The 26,166-nt window shown below is 45.6% G+C and overlaps 1 protein-coding gene across 2 annotated transcripts in view; it reads right to left on the bottom strand.

Annotated features, from left to right (window-relative positions):
• Nucleotides 1-20,863, bottom strand: part of LOC142256055 (uncharacterized) — a 59,302-nt gene extending 38,439 nt beyond the window's left edge. The window contains exons 1-2 of one of the 2 annotated variants that reach the window (XM_075327556.1): nt 20,686-20,863; nt 1,237-1,529 (exon numbers count right to left, since the gene is read on the bottom strand). The gene's annotated coding sequence lies outside the window, so the exon portion shown is untranslated. The remainder of the gene's footprint in view (nt 1-1,236; nt 1,530-20,685) is intronic. The other variant, XM_075327557.1, reaches the window with a different exon arrangement.
• Nucleotides 20,864-26,166: the final 5,303 nt, after the last annotated feature.

A 26,166-nucleotide genomic window follows, 5' to 3' on the forward strand; every position in this document is an offset into this window, starting at 1 on the left:
TTTTTTGCCATCAAGCACAATCCGGCGAATTGGGAAAAAAAACGGGTCTGGCGCCTGATCCATTTTTTTTTCTTAGACTTTTATTAGCGCTGGATTGTGACGCATGGCCTCACATTTCATCCGTTGTACGACGGATCTGGCAAAAATTGTCTGTGCGGGCGCCGGAAGCAACGTCCAAAGGAACGTTTTTTTGGGACCAGCGAAAAAAAACGGAAGGAGACGGATTTGGCACAGTCTGTCTTTTTTTTTTTTTTTACAATGGAAGCCTATGGGCGCCAGATCAGTCGTCATCCGTCAAATGACGGAATCAGATGACGGATCAGTTTTTTTGTTTCTGGGCATGCCCAGACGTTGTGTAAATTTACTTCTAGTCACAAAAAAGTTCTCTCTCTCTATAGCAAATAACCTTTGGGCTGAAAGGAAAAAAATGAGACGGATGCATTTTTTTTACCGCATCCGTCGCATCAGTTTTGCCACAACCTGCAACGGATCCGTCGCATCAGGCAAAAACCAGATTGTGCCTGATAGCAAAAAACTGATGTGAAAGAGGCTTTATGGAAATGCAAGGATTTTTTTTTCTGCATGTAATGCAAGTGTATGGGGAAATCTACGCAGAAAACTTGACGTACGAATGATATTGCCGATTTTAAACCTGCACCACAGGTCACTTTACACTGAGTAAAAGAAGCACAGTGGGCAGGAGATTTCTATAAATCCCATAATCTTTGCTGTAACTGTGCGTTCTTGACGCAGCAAAAATAATCAGTGGCCAAAAAAAAAAAAAATCACCAAACTAATAGGAACATAGCCTTAAAACGTCACAAAGTAGTCATTAAACAACAACGAGCCAGACTTTGTACTGCACTAGTGAATTACGGTGCCATTGCGTACAAAAAGGAAAAAAAAATTCTTTGAAAAGTTGCAATTTATGAATTGCTAAAAAAATCTGGAATAGTGAAAGCTATGTCCATATGTTAGAATAAATGTAAAAAATATGCAAACTAGAGTAAGGAAAAATAAAATCGTAGAAAAGCCAATATAAATTTGAAGCAAAAATAATCTAAAATCCAAATTTTTTTTACTTTGAATAAAAGGAATAAAAACAATAATGAATTGCGAGTGTCTCCATTCGAAGCAGAGTCTTAGACAAAGGCTAAGGCAACAAGGCACATTGGTTATCATTAACCCCTTCCCACAGTGCAGGTGAATATGGTAAGAAATGGTAAGGTTACTTACATCTTGGATGCTACACATAATGTACCCTCCAGACAAGGACAGAGCTTCTTCATCGGTCAGAGCTTCTTCACCGGTCAGACCCGCTTGGTTTCTCTCTGATCCCTTTCCTTTCTCTCTCGAGTTTCGTTTCAGCAGCATTACACACAATCACGAGCCTTTCACAGCCAATTGCTGCTCTACTTCCTCATCCATGGCTGGCAGCACTTCTCTTTATGTAATGCTTGGTCTCGAATACATTTCTAGTCTGCAGTGTGTGCTCTTAATTTTGAAAACCTTGTCAATGAAGAGTTTTCCTAGATTAATGGATACAGATAGGGCAAAGCTATTTCTATCAATTGATTTATTAAATGTAGATATTTACATAGTCCTTGTATTACATAAACTCTTACAACAAAATCAAAACAAATGGAAAAAAACTACTCACTACAAATCCAAGTCTCCTGCCCCCTGGTATTATACTCTGCCTCTGGCTTTTTAAAGGGAACCTGTCACCACTTTTTTGGCGTATAAGCTGCGGCCACCACCACCACCAGGCTCTTATATACAGCATTCTAACATGCTGTATATAAGAGCCCAGGCCGGGGATATAACATAAAAACACTTTATAATACTTACCTAACGGTCGCGCGGTGGGCCTAATGGGCGTCTGCTCAGGGCAGATCAAATTGCGCCTGCTCAGGACCTGAATACCGGCGAGTGGGTATGACGTCGAACCCGTCATGCACCACGGCTAGAGAAGGAGAACAAAGATGACGAAAAGAGGCGACGCCAGCGCCGGACAACGGAGACGCCCATTAGGCCCACCGCGCGACCCTTAGGTAAGTATTATAAAGTGTTTTTTTTGTTATGCCCCCGGCCTGGGAACTTATGTACAGCATGTTAGAATGCTGTATATAAGAGCCCGGTGGTGATGGCCACAGCTTATAGGCCGAAAAAGTGGTGACAGGTTCCCTTTAAGCATGGCTCCAGTCCTGCGTTGCCATATTGTGTCAGAAGTTATATCCCAAGCTCTCAATACAAGTCTGAGAGCCAGAACGAGGCTCTCAAACTTCTATTTATTTGTGACCTCTGGCTCCCTCTATAAAATTCTGGAGCTGCCAGCAGGCACAAATCTGCATAGTCCGAAAGGAGCAGCAGCAATAGAAGATGAAGCCACCGGAAGGGCAGGTGACTCCAGCAGTGCTTTAAAAGAAGAAAAAAAATAAAAAACTTCTGACCTCTGCCTCCTCACCAGCACCTATCCAATCCGAAGATTTGATGAAGTCCAAAGTTGTCAGTGGTGATCTCCAGGTCCCGGTTACTAGGCTGAGGCTTCTGGGTTTGCTAAACCTGGGAAAGTTATGCGCTTGCACTCTCTAAGATTGCAGCCTATGCCGAAGAAGTCCCCGCGTTTTCATGAGTCTGGTGCTCATATTAAAGAAGAAAATAAAACACCCCTCTTCTCACCTCTGCCTTCTCAACACCACCCATCCAATTCGAAAATCTGATGAGGACCAGAGTTGGCAGTGGTGACTCTCCAGGCTTTGGTTGCTAGGCCGAGGCTTCTGGGTTTGCTAGACCTGGGAGGATTATGCGCTTGCACCCCCTAAGATTGCGGCCTATGCTGAAGCTTTGTCCCTGAGTTGTCGCGAGTCTGGTGCTCATATGCTATAATGAATAAATCTGAGATGTTTTTATAATTGTCCCCTCTTCCCCATCATTGACATGTCTATCATGCTGTGATTTCTGTAACTGCCCGACTTTTTCGTTCTTGCTGTTGCAATTTCAATATTGAGTTGATTCAGATATGGTAAATAACAGAATTAATCATTTTCCATAAATCAAATATCACTGTAAGGACCACAAATTATTTTGGAAATGCAATGTGCTAGAGGCTGCAGGCTAATTACACTGGCACGCAGTATTGTGGAAAATATTCTAATTATATTCTACAACCAAAACATGACAAACCAGCCCGGCAGGTAGGCACAACCTGCTTTGCCCTTCCTCCAAAGGTAGGCAAGTGATTAATGTATTAATTTTGCTAAAAGCCTGTAGTCCGTTTGCTGCTGATCACATATAGGCTGTTTGTACACTGTTGCCTTTATGCCTCAAATTTATTTTTTTTCCCCAGAAGGGATCCGGTTGAATGTTTATCAATTCCTAGTTATCTATATATGCAAATTGCTTCCTCAGAGACCATATTTAATTTCCCAGAGCACTGCATCGCGATTAAGTCTCCTTACTCGACATGCTAGCAATGCATCTCTCCCATATTCCCATATTCTGTATAGCGATTTCAGAGCCACAGTCCTGGGTTCTCCTCCTTCATCTATGTAAGACTATTGGACTTTCAAAACAAATAATATTTTTGGCAAAACTGATTGTTTTATTTTGCTATTTTATTATTTTTCCTTTTTAACTGTTCACATATGATCACAATACTTAACTCATTATATTGTTTTTGAACTAGGAGCTACCGTATATGTACCTCCAGCGTCGGTCTGGCTTGCCGGGGTAGCGGGGAAACCCCTGGTAGACCCCGACCTTGTTTTCAAACTAGTAGTAATTCATAGAAGGAAAAAGCAGGGCACTGCTCCAACAAGCGGATTTTCCATCTTTAAACAAAACACCACTGATCGTAATTAACACTTTTTCTTTGCGCTGTCAATATTTTAGAGACTTCCAGAGAGGACCATCTCAATATACAGCTACGGGGTGCTTATTCATAAGGATCATCAGACAAAACTTCAGGTTAAGTGAAAAAAAGCTGAAACAGCACTCACCGATATTTGCTGTGAAACACTCTGGTGTTACCAAAGACCCGTTGAAGCCCCACCCCTAGGGGCGAAACGGCCATTGTCTTTGTGTGCTGACCATTTCCCTTCCCTCCCTGTAACACCGCAGCATGTATCCTCTGATTTGAAATAAACACCAGAGTGTTTCACAGCAAATATCAGTGAGTGCTGTTTCAGCTTTTTTTTACATAACCTGAAGTCTTGTTTTCAAACTAAGCTGTCTCCGACACCCTGCAGGGTCCCCCCGCCAGGTGTATTAAAATGACCTGCAGCCACGGCTCCTTGGGGTGCTTTCACACATCCAGTTTTTGCCATCAGGCACAATCCGGCGATTTGCAGATAAACCGGATCCGGCATCTGTTGCGGTCTTTTCGTCATAGATTTGTATTGGCGCCGGATTGTGATGCAAGGCATCGCGATTCATCTGGCGTGCGCCGGATCCGGCGAAATGCCTGTGTCCGGCTGCCGGAAAGGACGCACAAGGAAACGTTTTTTGACACTGGCAAAAAAAACGCACCGCGCCGTGCGGTATCTTGTAAAATGAAAGCAAAAAACGCATTCCACCGACGGATCCGTTTCTTTTAACTGAGCATGCTTGGATGTGTAAATTCCTTTCTGGTTAGAAAATATATCTCTCTCTCTGTCGATCTCTCTGTCTCTGTCTCTCGGTCTCTCTGTCGATCTCTCTCGGTCGGTCTCTCCCTCTCACCCCCTCTCTCATACTCACCGATCACCGGCGCAGTGTGCTGCTGCACAGCTGTCACGAAGCTCCCGCGGTTCCTCCTGCTTTGAAAATGCCGGCCGCTCATTATTCCATCTCATATTCACTGCATCCCCCGCCCACCGGCGCCTGTGATTGGTTGCAGTTAGACGAGCCCCCACGCTAAGTGACAGCTGTCTCACTGCAACCAATCACAGCCGCCGGTGGCTTGATCTAAATCTTGCAGTAAAATAAATAATTTAAAAAAACGGCGTGCGGTCCCCCCCAATTTTGATACCAGCCAAGGTAAAGCCACACGGCTGAGGGCTGGTATTCTCAGGATGGGTAGCCCCACATTATGGGGAGCCCCCTAGCCTAAAAATATCAGCCAGCAGCCGCGCGTAAATGCTGCATCCGTTAGATGCAACAGTCCCGGGACTCTACCCGACTCATCCCGAATTACCCAGGTGCGGTGGCAATCGGGGTAATAAGGAGTTAATGGCAGCCCATAGCTGCCACTAAGGGCGGCTTTGCACACTACGACATCGCAGGTGCGATGTCGGTGGGGTCAAATCGAAAGTGACGCACATCCGGCGTCACTTGCGATGTCGTAGTGTGTAAATCCTAGATGATACGATGAACGAGCGCAAAAGCGTCGTTATCGTATCATCGCTGCAGCCTCCGACATTTCCATAATGCCGGTGCAGCTACAGGTGCGATGTTGTTCCTCGCTCCTGCGGCAGCACACATCGCTGTGTATGAAGCCGCAGGAGCGAGGAACTTCACCTTACCTGCCGCCGGCTGCAATGAGAAGGACGGAGGTGGGCGGGATGTTTACATCCTGCTCATCTCCGCCCCTCCACTTCAATTGGCCGCCTGCCGTGTGACGTCGCTGTGACGCCGCACGACCCGCCCCCTTAGGAAGGAGGCGGGTCGCCGGCCAGAGGGACGTCGCACGGCAGGTATGTGCGTGTGAAACTGCCGTAGCGATAATAATCGCTACGGCAGCTTTCACTAGATATTGCACGTGCGACGGGGGCGGGACTATCGCTGCAGCATCGGTAACACATTGTTACCGATGTCGCAGCGTGCAAAGCCCGCCTAAGTCCTAGCTTAGTGATGGAAGGTGTCTATGAGACACCCCCCATCACTAAACTCTAGTGAAAGTAAACACAAACACCGGAAAATCCTTTATTTGAAATAAGAGACAAAAAAAAAACCCCTCCTTCACTTTATTAAAATCCCCAAATACCCCTCCAGGTCCGACGTAATCCACACGAGGTCCCACGACGCATTCAGCTCTGCTACATCGGAAGCTGACAGGAGCGGCCGTAGAGCACCGCTGCTCGCTGCTTGCTCCACGAAGCAACTGAAGTGAGTCGCGATGTCAGCAGTGAGGTCACTCAGGTTACCCATGGCCACAGCTGGATTCTCGGTACAAACTGCTACAATGGATACATTTTTTTACCGGATCTGTCGCATCAGTTTTATGGTGCTTTCACATCAGCGGTTTTTCAAATGCGGCATGAATGTTTTTTTGTTGCAAAACTGTATCCTTTACAAATGTGTTGTCATTTCAATACATTTGCAATGGAATCGCGGCAATATGTGGTCACATGCGGTTGCGTGTGGCATACACTGGATCTGTTGTTTTGCGGTATTTTATATGGTTTCAAATACACTACTTGTTGCGTTTTTGATCTCAGTCAAAATACTGCATCTCACCGGATCCTTCATATTGCAGCAGTACCTGCAATGTAGTTCAATGAGTGCCGGATCCTCCTCTACTGAAAGTCACCGCTTCTGATCGGCAGGATCCAGTTTTCTGTACTGATCATGCTCAGAAAGTAGTTCCTCCCCCGTGTTTTCTGATACAGCAGAGCTAGATCAGTGACAGAAGACTAGGATCGTGGAAGGGTGAGAGGAAGTAATAAAGATGGAGTCCCTAAGTGTGTCTGTGCATTTATTTCTAATAAAGTATTTTTTCTCTATGTGATATCTTTTTTTTAACCCTTTATTGGAGATTCTTAATGGCCGGGTCAAACTTGGCCTGACATTAAGAATCTTGGGCTTTATATCAGCTGGTAAAACAAATCTGGTATTAACCCCTTATTACCCAGCATGCCACCCGGCACCAAGGCAACTGAAAGAGTTGGTTACAGTGCCAGAAGATGACGCTTCTATGAAAGTGCCATTTACTGGGGCAGCTGTGGACTGAAGTTCGCAGCAGGGGGCCCAGAAAGCTTGGGCCATCCTGCGCTGCGGATTCCAATACCCAGCTGCCTAGGCTACCTCCCCGGCTGGACACAAACATTGGTCGAAGCCCACGTCGTTTATTTTTTAATTATTTCATGAAATTCATGAAATAATTAAAAAAAGGGGCTTACCTATATTTTTGGTTCCCAGCCGGATACAAATAGGCAGCTGGGGGTTGGGGGCAGCCCGCACCTGCCTGCTGTGCCTGGCTAGAATACAAAAATATGGCGAAGCCCACGTCATTTTTTTCTTAGTTTTTGTGCAAAAAATAAAAAAAAAAAAAGGGGGCTTCCTTGGATTTTCCATTGCCAGTGAAGGTAACACCAAGCAGTGGGGTTAGCAGCCAGTAGCTGCTTGGGTTACCCTTCATTGCAGCGTGTGCTGAAGTCGGCTGATCTGAACTCAGTTGACCTCACAGCCCGCACACGTTACCACAACCGTAAGGGTTACCACAATCTGCGACGGATCTGTTGCATCAGACACACACCAGATTGTGTCCGATGACAAGAACCGGATGTGTGAAAGCAAACCGTCGGGCAGCCACCGCAGGTGATGACACTGTATGCAGCAGTCAGATTATGACAGTGCCAATAGGTACAGAGGGGGGCAGAGGGGGCGGTCCTGACCTGGAGGGGCACCCGGAGCTTATGAGCAGTCAGCGCGGCAGGGGCAGAGCAGAAGCTGTTTCTGAGAAGAAGAAACTGCATGTGGTGGTCTAGCAGCCAGGACCTGCCATGATGTCATGCTCATGTGACCGTGTGGGAGGAGCCGGGCAAGAGATACCGAGGAAGATGTGCTCGGTAATGAGGAATGGGGGGCAGGATAAGTGGCATATGGGGGGTCCAGACTGACAGGGGTGTTAAGGGATATTGTGTGTGTGGGACATGCGGTTTCAGTGTGTTTGAGAGAGGTGTAATTTGGGGTACATCCAGTCTGCCTGAGATATGCAGGGCATGAGGGTGCTGGGTGTGTGTGATATGGGGGTGCAGGGTGTATGCACCAGTCCCTACTGCATGACGTGGGTGAAGTCCACACAGTAACCATATATCAGTAGTGATTAGGGAGAGAGGGATAGCAGCAGTGAGAGCATGGGAAGGGATTGGGAAAGCTGGGTGCTGAGCTGAGAGAAAGAGGCTCTTTTCCTCATCAGCCAGCCTTTCTATGTTCTGATATCCATCTTGTCCTCAGCTCCCCAGCTCCCAGCTTTTCCATTCTCTGATATCATGGGAAAGCTGGGTGCTGAACAAAAGATGGCTATCAGAACATAGAAAAGCTGGGTCCTGGGGAAAATAACCGAGTGTCCAGAGTAATTATCCTGTACCCCAAAGGTCTTGTCCTGTACCCCCAGCGTCAGCGTCAGTATCCTGTACCCCCAGCGTCAGCGTCAGTATCCTGTACCCCCAGCGTCAGCGTCAGTATCCTGTACCCCCAGCGTCAGTATCCTGTACCCCCAGCGTCAGCGTCAGTATCCTGTACCCCCAGCATCAGCATCCTGTACCCCCAGCGTCAGCGTCAGTATCCTGTACCCCCAGCGTCAGCGTCAGCATCCTGTACCCCCAGTGTCAGCGTCAGCATCCTGTACCCCCAGTGTCAGCATCCTGTACCTCCAGCGTCAGCATCCTGTACCTCCAGCGTCAGCATCCTGTACCTCCAGCGTCAGCATCCTGTACCTCCAGCGTCAGTGACAGCATCCTGTACCTCCAGTGTCAGTATCTTAGGCTATATGCAATCACTCTTCAGGGGGCTTCAGTATAAATACTGTTTATGTAAAAAAAAAAAAAGCCTGATCTGCCTATGACGCTGTATTGTCAGAATATACAGGACTAGTAAAGGGTTTATCCAACATGTAAAACTAGTTTGAAAACCATAGTGAGGCTTTTAGAGGGCCTCTGTCCCCACAGAAGGGCTCTTCACATCCATTACAGACACTGGTGGCCGATCATTACCTGTTAATTACCATATGTAAATTTGTGAGGATGGAATGAGAAGACAAATATTCACCAGAGTCTCCAAATGGAAGAGTGTATTGGAGGGTAATGTGTTATGATTCAGGGACCGAGGAGGATCAAAAAATGCGGAAACCCAAAAGGTAATACAGTGGCTGGAACCTTAACGGACTGCAGACCTAATACTGACACACAACTAAAAGTAGCCGTGGGATGAGCCTACGATGACCTAGTCGTCTCGACACTGCCGGAGAACTAAATATTCTTATAGATAGATATAAGAAAGTTAATTTGCCTCGGAGCAATCCCCAAAGACATAGATAGCCCCCCACATGTAAAGACTATGGTGATACAGGAAAACACAATACAAAGCTAGAAAAAAACAAATTCAGCAAAGGTGAGGCCCAAATTATCTTTATAGGAAAGGATAGGAAAGAACAACTGTCTGCAGCATTAAAAAAAACCCTAATAAATACCAGCACGACTGATATGGAAAAACCCTAAGGTCACACAGCCTCTCCCCCACTAGTTCAGCACTCAGATGTTACTGGGATCCAAAAACACTAATATAGATGAGGGACTAAATTAATACCAAGCATGACAAAAGATATTGCAGAATCATGGAGCTAAGTATACAGACACTCCCAGCAGGGAATGATCCAATTCCACCAAGAACTCCACACAGGCAAAAGAGGAATCAATCATAGTATCAAAGTAAAAAAACAACAAGAAAGTGGAAACAAAAGTAGAAGTACAAGACCACTTATCTGAGAAGAGTTCTGGTAGTGAGCAGGGCTGAGTTCAGAATGTCCTTAACACACATGATATCCATTGAGAACCGGCAAGTAACAGGAGGAAACTGCTCAGTTATATAGTCCAATCAGAAATGCCTGATTGCCAGTCCTCCACAGGTGTGTTGCTTTCACTCCACAAATCAACTGCACCACCAGCACTGACCACAAGAGGGAGCCCCAAACTGGAAAATGTATTCACAACAGTAATAATAAAGTTATAATAAAGTTTTATTTCTATAGCGCCAACATATTCTGCAGCGCTTTACAATTCAGCGGGGACATGTACAGATAATTTGAGAAATGCTTCACACCACCACATACTGACTCTTAGGCTATGTGCGTACTAGGCCGTTTTACCCGCGGATTTACCCGCGGTTTTGCTGCGGAAATTTCTTGAGAAATCTTTGAAATCTTTCTGCAGACATTTCCCAGCAAAACCTATAGGAAAAAAAAAATAGCTGTGCGCACGCTGCGTTTTTTTCTCAAGAAAATTCTTTGTGAAGATTTTCTTGAGAAAATTTCTCGAGAAAATGTGCATGTCAATTCTTTTCCGCAGGTACCTGCGGTATACCCCCGGAATTTCACTCCATTCACTGTAATGTAATCGCGACATACCGGGGGTATACCGCAGGTAGCAAATGATGTGCGGTATACCCCCGGTATAGCCGCGATTTACCTGCGGTAATGTACATCGCTGCCTGCGGTTTTGCAGGAAGTGATGTCATTATGACAGAAGAGGAAGCGGAGAAGAGTAAACACAGACGTCACACTCCCTGGACGCCGCACAGAAGCACTTCCGTGTGACCTCCAGGTGCCCGTGCAGTCGGTGTCCCGCTTCAGCCCCGCTGCTACCTGCCCTGCAGTGTCAGTGTCTGCCCGCAGTATCGGCAGCTTGTCACGCTGCGGCGCAGGCACACACTGACACACAGCAGTGCGTGCAGCCGTGGGGATGACGGGCGCTGCTGTCAGGAGGTGAGATGAGATCATTACCTGCTGTGATGATCTCCTGCCTCCTGACGTCACCGCGGTCACTGCTGTCTATGCCAGTCTTGCGAGCGGCCCGAGACTGTCACTAGCGGTGACGTCACGGGCTCTCGCGATACTGCTGACAACGCAGCGGGCATAGAAGGCAGTGACAGCGCTGATGGCAGGACTGCAGGAGATCATCAAAGCAGGTAATGATTTCATCTAACCTCCTGACAGCAGCACTTGTCATGCCCTGCAGTGACCTGGGTTGACCCATTGATGTTAGCTCAGGTCACTGCATTGCTCTCCCAGCCAATGGGGAACATTCTGTTCTTCATGGACTGGGACATTGACTATGGTATGGATCGCCGTGGGACCCCCCCCCCCTTATTGGATTACGCCGGACCAGGATTTGATTGTTCTTGTCAATAAATTGGTGAAAGAGGGAATGTGGGGAGTGTTTTTTTTTTCAAATAAAACTTTTTTTGTTGTCTATTTTATATTTCTTACTGACTGGATTGGTGATGTCAGGTATCTGATAGACGCCTGACATCATGAACCCCAGGGCTTGATGCCAGGTGACATTACACATCTGGCATCAACCCCATATATTACCCCGTTTGCCACCGCACCAGGACAACGGGATGAGTTGGGGCGAAGCGCCAGGATTGGCACTTCTAATGGATGCGCCACTTTTGGGGCGGATGCAGCTTGCTATTTTTAGGCTGGGGAGTGTCCAATAACAGTGGACCTCCCTCGTCTGAGAATATCAGACCCCAGCTGTCCGCTTTACCTTGGCTGGTGATCCAATTTGGGGGGGACCCCACGTTTTTTGCTTTAAAATTATTTATTTAATGTAAAATAACAGCGTGGGGTGCCCTCTGTTTTGGATTACCAGCCAAGGTGAAGTTGCCAGCTGTGGTTTGCAGGATGCAGCCGTCTGCTTTACCCTAGCTGGCTACAAAAATAGGGGGAACCCCCACGTCATTTTTTTTTTTTAATTATTTATTTTTTGGCTAAATAAAGGCTATGCACCCTTTAGTGCCACATGAAAGTCACTAAAGGGTGCCAGCTTAGAATATGCAGGCGGGTGGGACGTTATATAGGCCTTTCTCATCTATCTATCTATCTATCTATTCATCTATCCATCTTTCCCTCTATCTATTATCTGTCTATCGATTATCTATTATCTATATTATTTATTTCTGTTCAGCATAAAAAAAACGCAGGGACCAACCTGTGGAAAAACCGCGGCAAAATCGCATGCGTTTTTCCCGCAGATTTGGTGCGGGTTTTTACCGCAGGTGCGGTAATCTTCAACTCCCAGAAGTTTCTCAAGAAATTTTCTTGAGAAAAATCACTTTTCTAGTGCGCACATAGCCTTATAGTGGATTTCCCTATATGGTGGATAAATGGTGGCATCGGTGGATTAACGTTAGTAAACTTTTCCATGTGAAGATGTTGGATACCGTTTTGCTTCTCTTTGAATATTATTTGGCTGATAGACTTGGTGGTTTACTGAGGACAAAGAATGTTCGTGTGTAAGAAAAACTGCAACTGATTGTAAATCACAGATTCCATTATTAACTACAGTAAATATGAGGCTGAGCAAGGAATCCTCTGATACAGCGCAGGGCACAACACAGGTCTCTTTTGCGCACTGTAGAGTTTGCTAAAAGGCGCATGTTATAGTGAGAGAAGGCGAAAATGAACAAGTGATAAAAACGTTTATGGTAGATATAGTGCGGGCCCCCAGAGTCAAGTTCCCTGGTAGGCCCCTCACACCCCAGTCCGACCCTGTGTATCTCTGTATAATAAATAAATGGACTTAATTATTCATATATTCATGTGCATTCATAAAAAAAATTGTTTAAAAGAACAGAGAGTCCTCAGTGGTTGATACCTTTTAATGGCTAACTGAAAAGATGGTAATAATTGCAAGCTTTCGAGACTACTCAGGTCTCTTCATCAGGCATGGTATCATGCGTTTTTGAGCTGCGTCCAAATACTGCAAATTGCTGGATCCTGACTAAACAGCATGCAAACGCATGTGAACGCTGGCATGCTGATAGACAGGATCCTGCTTGCTCTACTGAGCATGCCCAGAAACCAGCCTCGGGTGATCAGTCTCTCTCTCCCCCTTTCTCCCTCCCCCTCCACCTACCTCCCTCCCCCACCCTCTCTCTCCACTCTCCCCCGCCTTAGAGCGGAGGACGCTCGTAACTAAGGTAAACATCGGGTAACCGCGGTCTTAGTTACCCGATGTTTATCTTGGTTACGTGTGCAGGGAACCGGCATCTAGCAGCTGCAGACGCTCGTAACCAATGTAAATATCGGGTATCCAAGCAAGTTACCCGATGTTTACCTTGGTTACGAGCCTCCACAGCTGTCAGATGCCGGCTCCCAGTCTTTCACATTCAGTTCCCCTCACTCCCGATCACATGACTCCAATGCCCGCCCATAAACTTAAAGTGACAGGATCCTGCAAAATAACAGATGCGTTTGCATGCGTTTTTCTTTGCAAAAACAGGATCCGCTTTTGCATCAAAAAAACGTTCATGACGCATGCTAAAAAAAAAGTAGTGTGAAAGCAGCCTTACATAGATAAAGAGATCTTTAGAAAAAGTATTTCTAAAGATTCTTTATAATATGCTAATGAGGCCAGGGACTAAAGTTTAATAGGGACACACTGGAGTATTTTACACAGAGGGCATATAGATGGAGAGCGGAGCAAAGTAGAGGACGTTCTTCCAATCACCCTAGTAAGAAGCAACGCTCTAGGTCCACATCTCTTTTGTCCCAGTCGTCAGGTGATGGGTCCTCCTCCGGAGCATCAGAGTGTTCTAATGCCCCTGCAGAGACTGTCGGAGCACGAGGTAAACAAAGAAACCGACAACTTCCATCATATGGAACAAGTAAACGACATGGGAATTGATTGCATGTAATTAATTTATCTACATGCATACTGTCTGATGCTTAGGTGGAGGTACTATCACCAGGTCTGATTTTTTTTCTTCCACCAATCCATTCCATCTTTTTACAGCTCTGAAGGATGTTAACTTCTTTGCTCATAAATTAATTCTAAAAAAAACTTTTTTAGGCCCTGTGCGCACTTGCTGTTTTTTGCCGCGGATTTCCTGCGGTTTTGCTGCATGTTTCGCTGCAGAAAATGTTCATAACATCTCTGCAGTGAATCACCAGCAAAACCTATAAGAAAAAAAAAATGCTGTGCGCACTATGCGGATTTTGACAGCTGCATGTTTTGCTGCAGGATTCCCGTAGCAAAAACAATTGCATGTCACTTCTTTTCTGCACGTCGCTGCGGCATTTCACTCCATTGACTGCAATGTAATCGTGAAATCCCGCAGGGAAGTGATGTCATTATGACAGGAAGAGGAAGCGGAGCAGAGAGTAAACGCACAGATCACAGACACAGAACACACACATCACACTCACACACAGACACAGACATATAGAATACAAATAGAAATCAAACGGAAATATAGAAAAAAAACCACGAGGGCTCCGCCGTATTTTTACCGTCCAGCCGAGGTAAGCACATAGCGGCGGCCCGATATTTACATAGTTACATAGTTATTTAGGTTGAAAAAAGACCTAGGTCCATCTAGTTCAACCTTCAATGCTCAGGCTGGGGAGGGCGAGGGCCAGGGTTAATGCCCCCCTCCTCCCGCAGCCGAGAATATCAGCCCGTAGCTGCCCCGGGACTGTCGCATCCATTATGCGGCAGTACCGGAGTGTCCCTGACTCTTCCTGTTGCCGTGATGCGGTGGCAGACAGGGTAATAAGGAGTTAATGGCGGCGGATCGCCACCACTAAGTCCGGGCTTGATCATGGCAGCGTCTATGTGACAGCTGACATGATCAACCCGTAATTGAAGTGGAAAAACCTACACACCGAAAAATCCTTTATATTAAATAAAACACAAATAAGCCTCCTCGTTCACCCTTTTATTAACCCCCCCCCCCCCCCCCCCCGAAACAGACAGCTCCGGCGTAATCCACGTCCTGCAATGCTTGCATCCAGCCACGACTGACACTGACACACTGCTGAATGCAGCCTCGCAGCGAGACAGCAGAGGTAACCACAGGGCATTTCCCACGGCCGGTAATGTGAACTCACTACCGCTCGGGAGAAATGCAGCGATCTGTCCCCTATCTCTCTATCTATTCTTCTATCTATTTGTCTCTTTATCTATCTATCTATCTACTATCTATCTCAGAAGGAAATTATTATTTTTTTTTTCAATGTGCTTTATTGCATTGAATGCAATAAAACACATGTACCAACCCACACGCGGCAAAACCGCGGCAATATCGCGAACAATACCATGGTAAAACCGCAGCAAACTGCATGCGGTTTTCGGGTGCGGTTTGCTGCAGTTTTTTACTGCGGGTGCGATAATCTTTCAGTGCCTGCGGAATTTTCTTGAGAAAATTCCGTTTTCCAGTGCAGTGCGCACTGGAAAACGGAATTTTCTCAAGGGCGTTAGAAGCGGGACACAATGACCGACAGTCAAGTGGAGAGGGACGCCATTCAGAGTCTTGAGGATTTGCTTCGGGAACAAGAGACTCCCTCTACAGGTGTGTTTCCACATTCACTCATGCCTAGGTCCACGAAATTCCTCCCTTTGTCACTATATCCAGCAGTGGACATATTTACCAGATTAGTCAGTAAGGACTTTGGAAAAATTACCACCGAATGCAAACGGGATAACAACCCATGAACAAAGAGCGGTCCTCAATGAACTACAAGGTTATCCAGATAAAGTGGGGAACATTGTGGTCCTATCTGCTGAAAAATACAAGGGTGAGGTATTAAGACAATTATGGGATAAGGAAACATACATTATACTTCCGTCGAGCCCCTTGGGGAAATTTTCCAGTGAGATTACGCTTTCAATTGTTAGTAAAGAAAATGGGATGGCCAGACCTTACTCCAGTGATCCCAACCCATTCTGACCTAGTGAGGCATAGCCAGCTCCTGCTCTCCTCACATTAGTGACACCCAGAGGCCCCAGTACCAGCTTTTCCACAGACATCCCACAGTATACCAAGATCCAGTAGTTCCTACAATACCCCCATTCAATATTCTCACACCAATCGCTCCCACCACACTGTCAGAATCACCTTCTCTGATAGGTAGTATCTTGTCTCCAGCTTACCGTACTTAAAATTATCTCTAAACCCCTAGGCTAGTATATGGACATTTAGAACTGCTCTTTAGTGTGGAGAAACTTGCATAATTCAACATCTTGAGACCTGCTTTTCATAGCTATTTGCTAGACAAGATGCTAAAGGCAACATGCTGGCAGACAGCCAGGAACCACAGCTTATGGAGCCATGAGCCACGAGCCTCCTGAACCACAGGTTGGGGACCCCTGCCTTAGTCTGTGCAGGCTGTGTGTAATTATGTCTCCATATAAATGCACCTGCTCTGTGATAGTCTCAGTGGTTTGTTTAAAGCACAGATAGTATCATGAAAACCAAGGAACACAACAGGCAGGTCCATGATACTGTTGTGGAGAAGTTTAAAGCCGGATTTGGTTACAAAAATATTTCCACAACTTTAAATATACCAAGAGGCACTGTGCAAGTGATCATATTGAAAGGGAAGGAGTATCATACCACTGCAAATCTACCAAGACCCGGCCGTCTATCCAAACTTTCATCACAAACAAGGAGAAGACTGATCAGATATGCAGCCAAGAGGCCCATGATCACTGGATGAACTGCAGAGATCTACAGCTGAGGTGGCAGAGTCTGTCCAAACAATCAGTCGTACACTGCACAAATCTGGCCTTTATGAAAGAGTGGCAAGAAGAAAGCCATTTCTCAAAGATATCCATAAAAAGTGTTGTTTAAAAATTGCCACAAGCCACCTGGGAGACACACCAAACATGTGGAAGAAGGTGCTTTGGTCAGATGAAACCAAAATTGAACTATTTGGGCACAATGCCAAACGATATGTTTGGCGTAAAAGCAACACAGCTCATCATCCTGAACACACCATCCCCACTGTTAAACATGGTGGTGGTAGCATCATGGTTTGGGCCTGTTTTTCTTTAGCAGGGGGAGGGAAGATGGTTAAAATTGATGGGAAGATGGATGGAGCCAAATACAGGACCATTCTTGAAGAAAACCTGTTGGAGTCTTCAAAAGACCTGAGACTGTGACGGAGATTTGTCTTCCAACAAGACAATGATCCAAAACATAAAGCAAAATCTACAATGGAATGGTTCACAAATAAACGTATCCAGTTGTTAGAATAGAAAGTCCAGACCTGAATCCAATCGAGAATCTGTGGAAAGAGCTAAAAACTGCTGTTCACAAACACTCTCCATCCAACCTCATTCAGCTCCAGCTGTTTACAAAGGAAGAATGGGCAAGAATTTCAGTCTCTTGATGTGCAAAACTGATAGAGACATACCCCATGCGACTTACAGCTGTAATCGCAGCAAAAGGTGGCGCTACAAAGTATTAACTTAAAGGGGACAAATAATATTGCACGCCCCGTTCAGTTTATTTTTTAAAACAGTTTAAAATAAGCAATGAATTTCATTCAACTTCACAATTGTGTCCCACTTGTTGTTGATTCTTCACCATAACATTAAAATTTTTATCTTTATGTTTGAAGCCTGAAATGTGGGAAAAGGTTGAAAGATTCAAGGGGGCCAAATACTTTTGCAAGGCACTGTATATATATATATATATATATATATATATATATATATATAAATATATATATATATATATATACACACACACACACACACATATACATATATATATTATATATACATATATATATATATATATATATACACATACACACACATACATACATATACACACACACACACACGCACACACAGTATTTCCACATGCACTATGTATGCCCACTGCTTTGAAAATGTATTCACACCCCATGAACTTCTGCACATTTTTTCATGTTTATTGGTATTTTATGTGATACCAACACTATTTGTGAAGTGAAAGGAAAATGATACAAAACTTCTAATTTTAAAAATCTCAATCTGAAGATTGGTACTTGCATTTGTATTAAGCCCCTGTAGTCTGATACACCTAAATAAATAAACTCCTAAGGGACCAATTGCACCCAGAAGTAACCTAATTAGTAAATTAAGTCAACCTGTGTGCAATTTATTCTCAGTACTACAGCTGTGTTGTGAAGGCCTCAAAATGTTGATTTGTTGAAGCACAAGTTGAGGTACAAAACAGTGCTGTCATCCTTTGTGCCCCCCTCACTCCCCTTTTGCCCATTATGTATATAGTCAAGATAAAATAAAATAAGCTGCACTGGAATGGTGAGTGCCCTCAGCTTGCTTTTTGAAAGCCTCAAAATGTTTGGTTTGTTCCTTGGTTTATATGATGCTGTTTGATCCCTAAACAGACAGGTCAGGGATAAAGTTGTGGAGAAGAGTAAAGCAGGGTTAGGTTATACTGTAAATAATAACTTGGCACAAACCCTGAACATCTCAGAGAACTGTTCAATTCACCATCACAAGTTTGGTAGGAGCATGGCACAATGGTGAACCTACCAAGACATAGCGGTCCACCTAAACTGACATCCCAAGCAAGGAGAGCACTAATTTGAGGAGTAGTCAAGAGGTCACTCTGGAGGAACTGGAGAGATCCAAAGCTCAGGTGGGAGAATCTGTTCACAGACCACCTATTAGTCATATATTACTCAAATCTGGCCTTTATGGAATAGTGGCAAGAAAAACATTTTTGAAAGCAAGCCATAAGTCCTTTTTGCAGTTTTTTTAAGCTATATACAGAACACAGCTATCACGTGGAGGAAGGCGCTCTGGTGAGTTGACAGAGGTTATTGTAATATGTTCACCACTTTCAGACCATTCGGATATCCAACATCTTCTTTTTGCAGAAAGCATTAACATATTTGCCTTGAGGGTCCTCCACGATTCCTTTCTAGTACTTAACAGAATAGCTTTCTTTTTGCACAATTGTAGTCTGGGGGGCAAAATACTAGAATGGTGGGAATCGAGAAGGGGAGGGCCACAGAACTTCTGGAATGAAAAGTGCCTGTATTGTACCAGAATATTTCATCAATGAGGTCCACCAAAGAAATTTAGAACACAGAAAAGGTTCAGAGTATTCAGAAAAGTGCGAAAGGACACAATCCAGTCCTGAAAACCTGGGTCTTTCTTATAAAGGATATCTTTAATGCATACTACATGTCCATTAATGAATTTCTGAATTACCTTATCAACCTCCTTATTACCCTGATGTACTCCGTACAATATATTTCCAAATTATACATTTAAATACCATAAAAACTCCAAACATAACTTATTATGCAGATATTAGTGTAAAATTATTCACCCCTCTAGATTATTTCCCTTAAAGGGAACCTGTCACCAGATTTTTCCCTATTAAACTAAAAGATTCCCCTTCTGCAGCTCCTGGGCTGCATTCTATAAAGGTGCATCTTGGCCCTGACTCCCCTTCCAGACCCCATATATAACTTTATAAAACTTAGGTATGCTAATTACCTTGGTTGGCCAGATGGGTGGGCTCATTTTCTCCTCCTGTCTCCCCCTCCTGCCGCTGATCGCCTCCTCCTTCCTTGATTGACGAGATGACGCCTCCATCATCCTCCTCGTCGCATTTTCAAATCTCACGCCTGTGCAGTTAGGTTTGCTCGTGTAGGCGCAGTTCGCTCTGCCATATCGAGGGCAGAGCAGGAAACAGCTTCCCTCGCGCCGGTGAGCTAAATGCGCAGGCGCGAGATTATGGGCGGGTACGAGCATGGCGCTGGTGAGGTCATGCAAAGCGTCGACGTCACCAGCGCCATGCTCGTACCCGCCCATAATTTCGCGCCTGCGCATTTAACTCATTGGCGCGAGCTAGGGCAGCTGTGTTTTCTGCTCTGCCCGCGATATGGCAGAGCGAACTGCGCCTGCACGAGCAGACCTAACTGCATAGGCACGAGGTTTAAAAATACGACAAGGAGGATGACGGAGGCGTCATCACGTCAATCAAAGAGGGAGGACGGCGATCAGCGGCAGGAGGGGGGAGGCAGGAGGAGAAAATGAGCCCACCCATCTGGCCAACCAAGGTAATTAGCATACCTAATGGTCAAGTTTTATAAAGTTATTTTTGAGGTCTGGAAGGGGAGTCAGGGCCAAGGTGCACCTTCACAGAATGCAGCCCAAGAGCTGCAGAAGGGGATTCTTTTAGTTTAATAGGGAAAAATCTGGTGACAGGTTCTCCTTAAAGGTGAATTTACCCCCTTTTGTGGGGTTTCTGATGCCCTGACACCTCTGAAGAGGCGGGCTTCACATCAGCAGTATTCTGCCGCAATGCCAAATCCGTCAGAAATGCGGTACAGTTCAATACAGTTAAATGGAATTGCAGCAAGATAAGTTCACATGTGACCCTATCTTGCCGCGATTCCACTGTATTGAACTGTACCGCTTTTCTGACGGATCCGGCATTGCGGCAGAATATCCTCCTATACCAGTCTGTCTTGTACTGTTAATGATTGTTGTACGTATACCTTCTTTCACTTGTAAAGCGCCATGGAATAAATGGCGCTACAATAATAAATAATAATAATAATATCGCTGATGTGTGCGCAGCCTAATGTGACATAACACCCGCTACCATTTCAGCAAAAATTGCACATCAAAATGACACCCTTTCCTTTTTGCGCTCGGCAGGGTGCCCAATTTAGTAGTTTTTAACCACATGAGGGGTGTTGGTGTAGTCAGGAGAAACGTGAGCTGTGAGGATTCACAAGACTTCAGTCTATCACCGACCTTATAAGCAGACATGATTACCTTGTACAACGTAAACTGACATAAAAATATGTGCAAAACGGTGAACTCAAGCGAAGGACAGCACGGATGACAAATAGGCATACATCGAAAGCTAAAACATGAATGCAAAAAGTCAATCACCAGGTAAAAAGATGGCCAGCATCTTATCGCACACATTTCCACTTACAGTCAAAAGGTTCTTGAGACGATAATCCTAGAGAAATCGGCCAAACCAGAGTCAAGCACACCAGCAACGATCACCAGTGCTCTCCTGCAGACAGTGTGTGCTATGGCGTGCGTTCCACACACAATGCACATTACACAGGGTCGGGGGAAGTGAGGAAACTTCCTTTGTGACCACAGCTAGGAGGCATTACAGCAGGCACATGGTGTAGGGAGGAGGAGAAGTGAGTCAGGGACTGATACCAGTGGAGGAGGTTTCCTCACAGAGGAGGAGGAGAAAAAGGTGTGAGGAATCCTACACAAGCCATACAATACAAAAACACACTGATGTCATGTCCATATGCGAAACATGGTCTGCACTCCGCCATCCTAAACACAGAGGGTTACTAAAGTGCTGTACTATTGATGCAATTAACAAAGGGCTGGATAACAAATAAAAATATAAATCTGGGTTTAACACCAACAAGTCCAAATAGGACGTGTGCACCAATGGACCACAGGCGCACCTATGTTTTTGGCTCTGCCCGCAAAAAGGCAGAGCGAAGTGCGCCTGCGTGAGTCGGGAATATGGAGATTTTGCCCACCTATGTGGATGGTGTCCAAGGCGTCATCCACGCCGATCAGCACAGGAGGAAGGCGAAAGCAGGGCCAGGAGGCGCAGATTAGGATGCCCCCCCCCAAAAGTGTACCGGTCAATTTACATACAGGGTGGGAGATTTTATAAAGATATTTTTGGGGTCTACAGGGTGGTCAGGGGTAACGTGCAACTTCATGGAAGGCAGCACAGGCGCTGCTTAAGGTGCTAGTTTTAGATTAGAAAGCCAAAATCTGGTGACAGGTTCCCTTTAACCAACATAATACAAAGCTATAGAAGATATTTCTCAGGAGGATCCCTGAAGTAATGCAGATATTTATTTTTAGAGCATCATTGATTCCATGGTGTTGTACATGTGAAAAGGGGTTTACACACAAAGAACATACTAAGGCTGGTTTCAGACGTCCGTGTTTTAGGTACGTGTGACATCCGTTTTTAACACGGATGCCACACGTACCCATGTTATTCTATACTGGTATTCATACGGCCGTGTTTTCATACAGTTTCGCCTCCAGGTCCCCTTCGTCCCAGTGCCAGTCTGGTTCTCTGGTACGTTCCTTCCCTGCACAATGTGTGTGCACATGTCTCTGGTAAATGGGTCTCCATGGTATGGAACACTGGGGATCCCCGTTCTTTGGTTTGTCCACTTCTGTCTGCCTGACGGTACCGTGAACCCTGTGGGGATGGAGTCTCTGGTCCTGTCCCCGGCTCTCTCTTTGCTACTAAGTCTTCGGATTCTTTAGGGTCAGCAAGATCCTTGATGGTCCCCTTTGCTGTGCAGGTGTTAACAGGTCGGCTTGAAGCTCCTTGCTGTACTATGGTCTTGTACCCCCTCGGTGCGTAGTTCCGGGAGTACTCCACCGTACTCCACTGGCAAACACTTCTTCCTGGGTACCAGGTCACTGTTCACCCACGACAGCTTGTGCACCTCCACAATCTCCGTCAGTCACTGACTCTCTCCACAGTCTGCCCCTCCCACCTGGTCAACTAGTGGACTAGAGTGGCTCCACCTCTATGCGGCCATCCATTGGCCATCCCCCTAGCTAGGTACCATTGTATGGGGGATTGTTGAGGAAAACTGGGATTACCTGAGTTTTTGGTGTTACCGGCACTGAGGTTCTGGGTGCCTAAGGGCGTAGGCCCTGCATTGTTGTGGGGATGCAGAACCTTGTAGCACCGTGTGTGTGTGTGTGTGTGTGTGTGTGTGTGTGTGTGTGTGTGTGTGTGTGTGTGTGTGTGTGTGTGTGTGTGTGTGTGAGAACCTGGAGGCCAGAACTTCGCAGGGACAGCATCAGGGACTCATCATAGTTCCCAATGAACTCTGATGAACCCGTGAAGCTGTAGCGCGGGTGTCGCAGGGATGTCATCAGAGTTCATTGGCAACTCCAATGCCCTCCTGGATGTCACTGTACTTGCAGAATACTCACCTGTCCCCGCGATGCTGTCCTCAGCGGTGTTGTACCCAGCGCTGTTCCCGACACTGAAGTCTCCAGCTTCCAGGTCCTGAGTGCGGTGAATAGTCAATGAATATAATGAGTGAGAGCGGGAGACAGCAGAGCCAAAGAAAACAGGTAAATATGGACAATCTTTTTATTTTACAGACCTGTGTTTTCTCTGGTACCTGTCACACATATGCAAACAAGGATGTCACATGTATGACACATGTATGACCATAACCATGCGTGTGACTTGTACCTGATTAAACACGGACATCTGAAACCGGCTTAATACTGAAAGACTGGTACAGAGGGAAGAGGACCCTGCCCTTGTGGACTTGGTCTGCAGGATAATGGGGAGTGTGGAGGTCTTGTCAGGTCCAGAGATGACTTGTGAGATGATATTGGGAGATTAGTTTGGGGATCTATTGAGGAGGCAGATTATGAACGACTTTGTAGGTCAATGTTAGGAGTTGGACCTGGGTTTGTTGGGGAATTGAGAGCCAATGAAGGAATTTATAGGGCAATGGAAGAGTAGTGGGGCAGAGGTGGATTAAACTCTCACTAAGGCCTCTTTCACACTTCCGTGAAAATCACGCACGTTTTTCACAGACGTGTCAAAGGTGCGTATTGCCCTCGGTGTGCCATGTGTATGGCACACATGTGTTCTCCGTGTGTTATCCGTGATAACACATGGAGAACGGGAACTTTCTGCTCACCTGTCCCTGGCGTTGCTCTCCGTGGGGCTGATCTTCGGTCTCCGGTCCTGCCGACTTCCCGCTGCTGCTGCTTCCGGCCGCAGTGAAGTGAATATTCAATGAGCGGCGGTCAGCAGCAAGTGACAGCAGCGGCAGAGACAGCAGGGCTGGAGAAGGTGAGTAAAGGTTTGTTTTTTTTTCTCACAGACACGTCTTTTCTCCGGTGCGTGTCACACGGAACACATCCGTGTGGTCCGTTTGCATTACGTGTGACACGTTTGCGTTCCATGTGACATCCGTAATGCCGGAGAGAAAACGGACATGTTGCCGTGAGAAACACACGGACACACGTAAGTACGGAACGGACACACGTTCCATGCGAAAATACTTACGTGTGTCCAAAACCATAGGAATACATAGGTCTACGTGTGTACGTGTCTCCGGTACATGAGAAAACTGCCAAACACGTACCGGAGGCACGTACGTGTGAAAGAGGCCTAAGGTAAAGAAAACTTGTGAAGTAGAGTTGTTCATTACTATCCTTATGGCTGAAAGACTCCATCCAGTATATCCATTTTGTTTCACATTGAACAATTTTTCTATTTCCATCTCCTCATATAATAGATGGTGAAACCATTCCAATCACACTAAGCCCCTGTGCGCACTAGAAAATGGAATTTTCTTAAGAAAATTGTGCAGGCTCTGAAAGATTTCCGCACCCGCGGAAAAAAAACGCAAAAAAACGCACCGAAATCCGCATGCGTTTTATTTCGTTTTGGTGCGTTTTTTCCGCGGGTTGGTACATGTGTTTTCATGCATTTAATGCAATAAAGCACATTTAAAAAAAAAAAAAAAAAGGTCATCTCCTTCTGATATAGATAGAGAAATAGATAATTGATAGATAAATAGAATAGATAGATAGATAGAAGTATAGATAGAGGGATAGATAATCAATAGATTGATCTGTCCTCTATCAATCAATAGATAGAGTCCCTGTGAGGACACACTGCAGTTCTCACGGTCGGTAGTGTGTTCACATTACCGACCGTGAGAAATGACCTGTAATTACCTCTGCAGTCTTGTTACGAGTCTGCATTCTGTACAGTGTGTCAGTCGCGGCTGGATGCGTCGTGGAACCTCGGTGGATTACGCTGGAGCTGTGTGTTGGGAGGGGTTAATAAAGGGGTGAAAGAGGGGGATTTTATTGTCTTTTATTTAAAATAAAGGATTTTTCGGTGTGTGTGTTTATTCACTTTACTCACGGAGGGTTAATCATGAAAGCTGTCTCATAGACACTGCCATGATAAAGCCTGGACTTAAATGGCAGCGATCCGCTGCCATGTAACTCCTTATTACCTGGATTGCCACCGCATCACGGCAATCTGGAAGATCCGGGGACACTCTGGGACTGTCGCATAATGGATGCGACAGTCCCGGGGCAGCTGCAGGCTGATATTCTCGGCTGCAGGAGGGGAGGGGGCACATTAACCATGGCCCTCGCCCTCCCCAGCCTGAGAATACTGGGCCGCCGCTGTGTGTTTACCTCGGCTGGAAGGTAAAAATACGGCGGAGCCCACGTTTTTTTTGTTTTTTTTATTTTTATATGTACGTTTGATTTCTATGTGTATTCTATATGTCTGTGTGAGTGTGATCTGTGTGCGTTTACTCTCTGCTCCGCTTCCTCTTCCTGTCATAATGACATCACTTCCCTGCAAAATAGAGGCAGTGATGAACAGTATGTCCCGAATATGTGAAATACCGGAGGGAATAATGCAGGAAAACGCAATGAACTGCACAGAATTTGCTGCCTGCGTTATTCCCTGCGGGATTTCACGATTACATTGCAGTCAATGGAGTAAAGTCCCGCAGCTACATGCGGAAAAGAAGTGACATGCAATTGTTTTTGCTGCGGGAATCCCACAGCAAAACATGCAGCTGTCAAAATCCGCCTAGTGCGCACAGCATTTTTTTTTCCCATCGGATTTGCTGGTGATTCACTGCAGAGATGTTATGAACATTTTCTGCAGCGAAACATGCAGCAAAACCGCAGGAAATCCGCGGCAAAAGCCGGCAAGTGCGCACTGGACCTAGATGTATTTCGTTTATCATTCCCTCCATGTTCCTATTGGACTTGTTGTGCTAGGGATGTAGGTCTCCCTGGACTGATGTCCCCTAAGTGATCACCAATGCACACAAAAAATAGATATTTGGTTTTACCCATATAGCTATTAAGACCATGTGCTTGAGCAGAGGTACACCACTCATGCAGCTTTACAGTTGGCAAAATAATAATAATAATAATTAATAATAAATGTATTCACTTATATAGTGCTATTAATTCCACAGCGCTTTACATAGATCAGAATCACTGTCCCTGTTGGGGCTCACAATCTAAATTCCCTATCAGTATGTTGTTAAAGTGCGAGAGGAAATTGGAGAACCCGAAGGAAACCCTGGGAGAACATACAAGCTCGCTGCAGATGCTGTCCTTCCCTCATTTGATAACTTGTAGGGCTTGTTAAATTTTTGGAGGGATTTATGTAGCAGCAGAATTTTAAAGACCTAATCTAAGGGTACGTGCCCACCAACAGGGTTATGTGGCGTTCTGGATGCAGTATATTTTTGCTGTGTCTGCTGCGTTCTTCCGCGCAGGAGACTCAAGCATCTCCGCATGAGAAACTGACATGCTGTGGACATGAAACCCACACGGCAGGTCAGTTTATGCAGCACAGTGGCCCAGAGATTTCTATAAATCC

The sequence above is a fragment of the Anomaloglossus baeobatrachus genome, chromosome 11 (genome assembly GCF_048569485.1).
Source record: "Anomaloglossus baeobatrachus isolate aAnoBae1 chromosome 11, aAnoBae1.hap1, whole genome shotgun sequence".
Taxonomy (NCBI): domain Eukaryota; kingdom Metazoa; phylum Chordata; class Amphibia; order Anura; family Aromobatidae; genus Anomaloglossus; species Anomaloglossus baeobatrachus.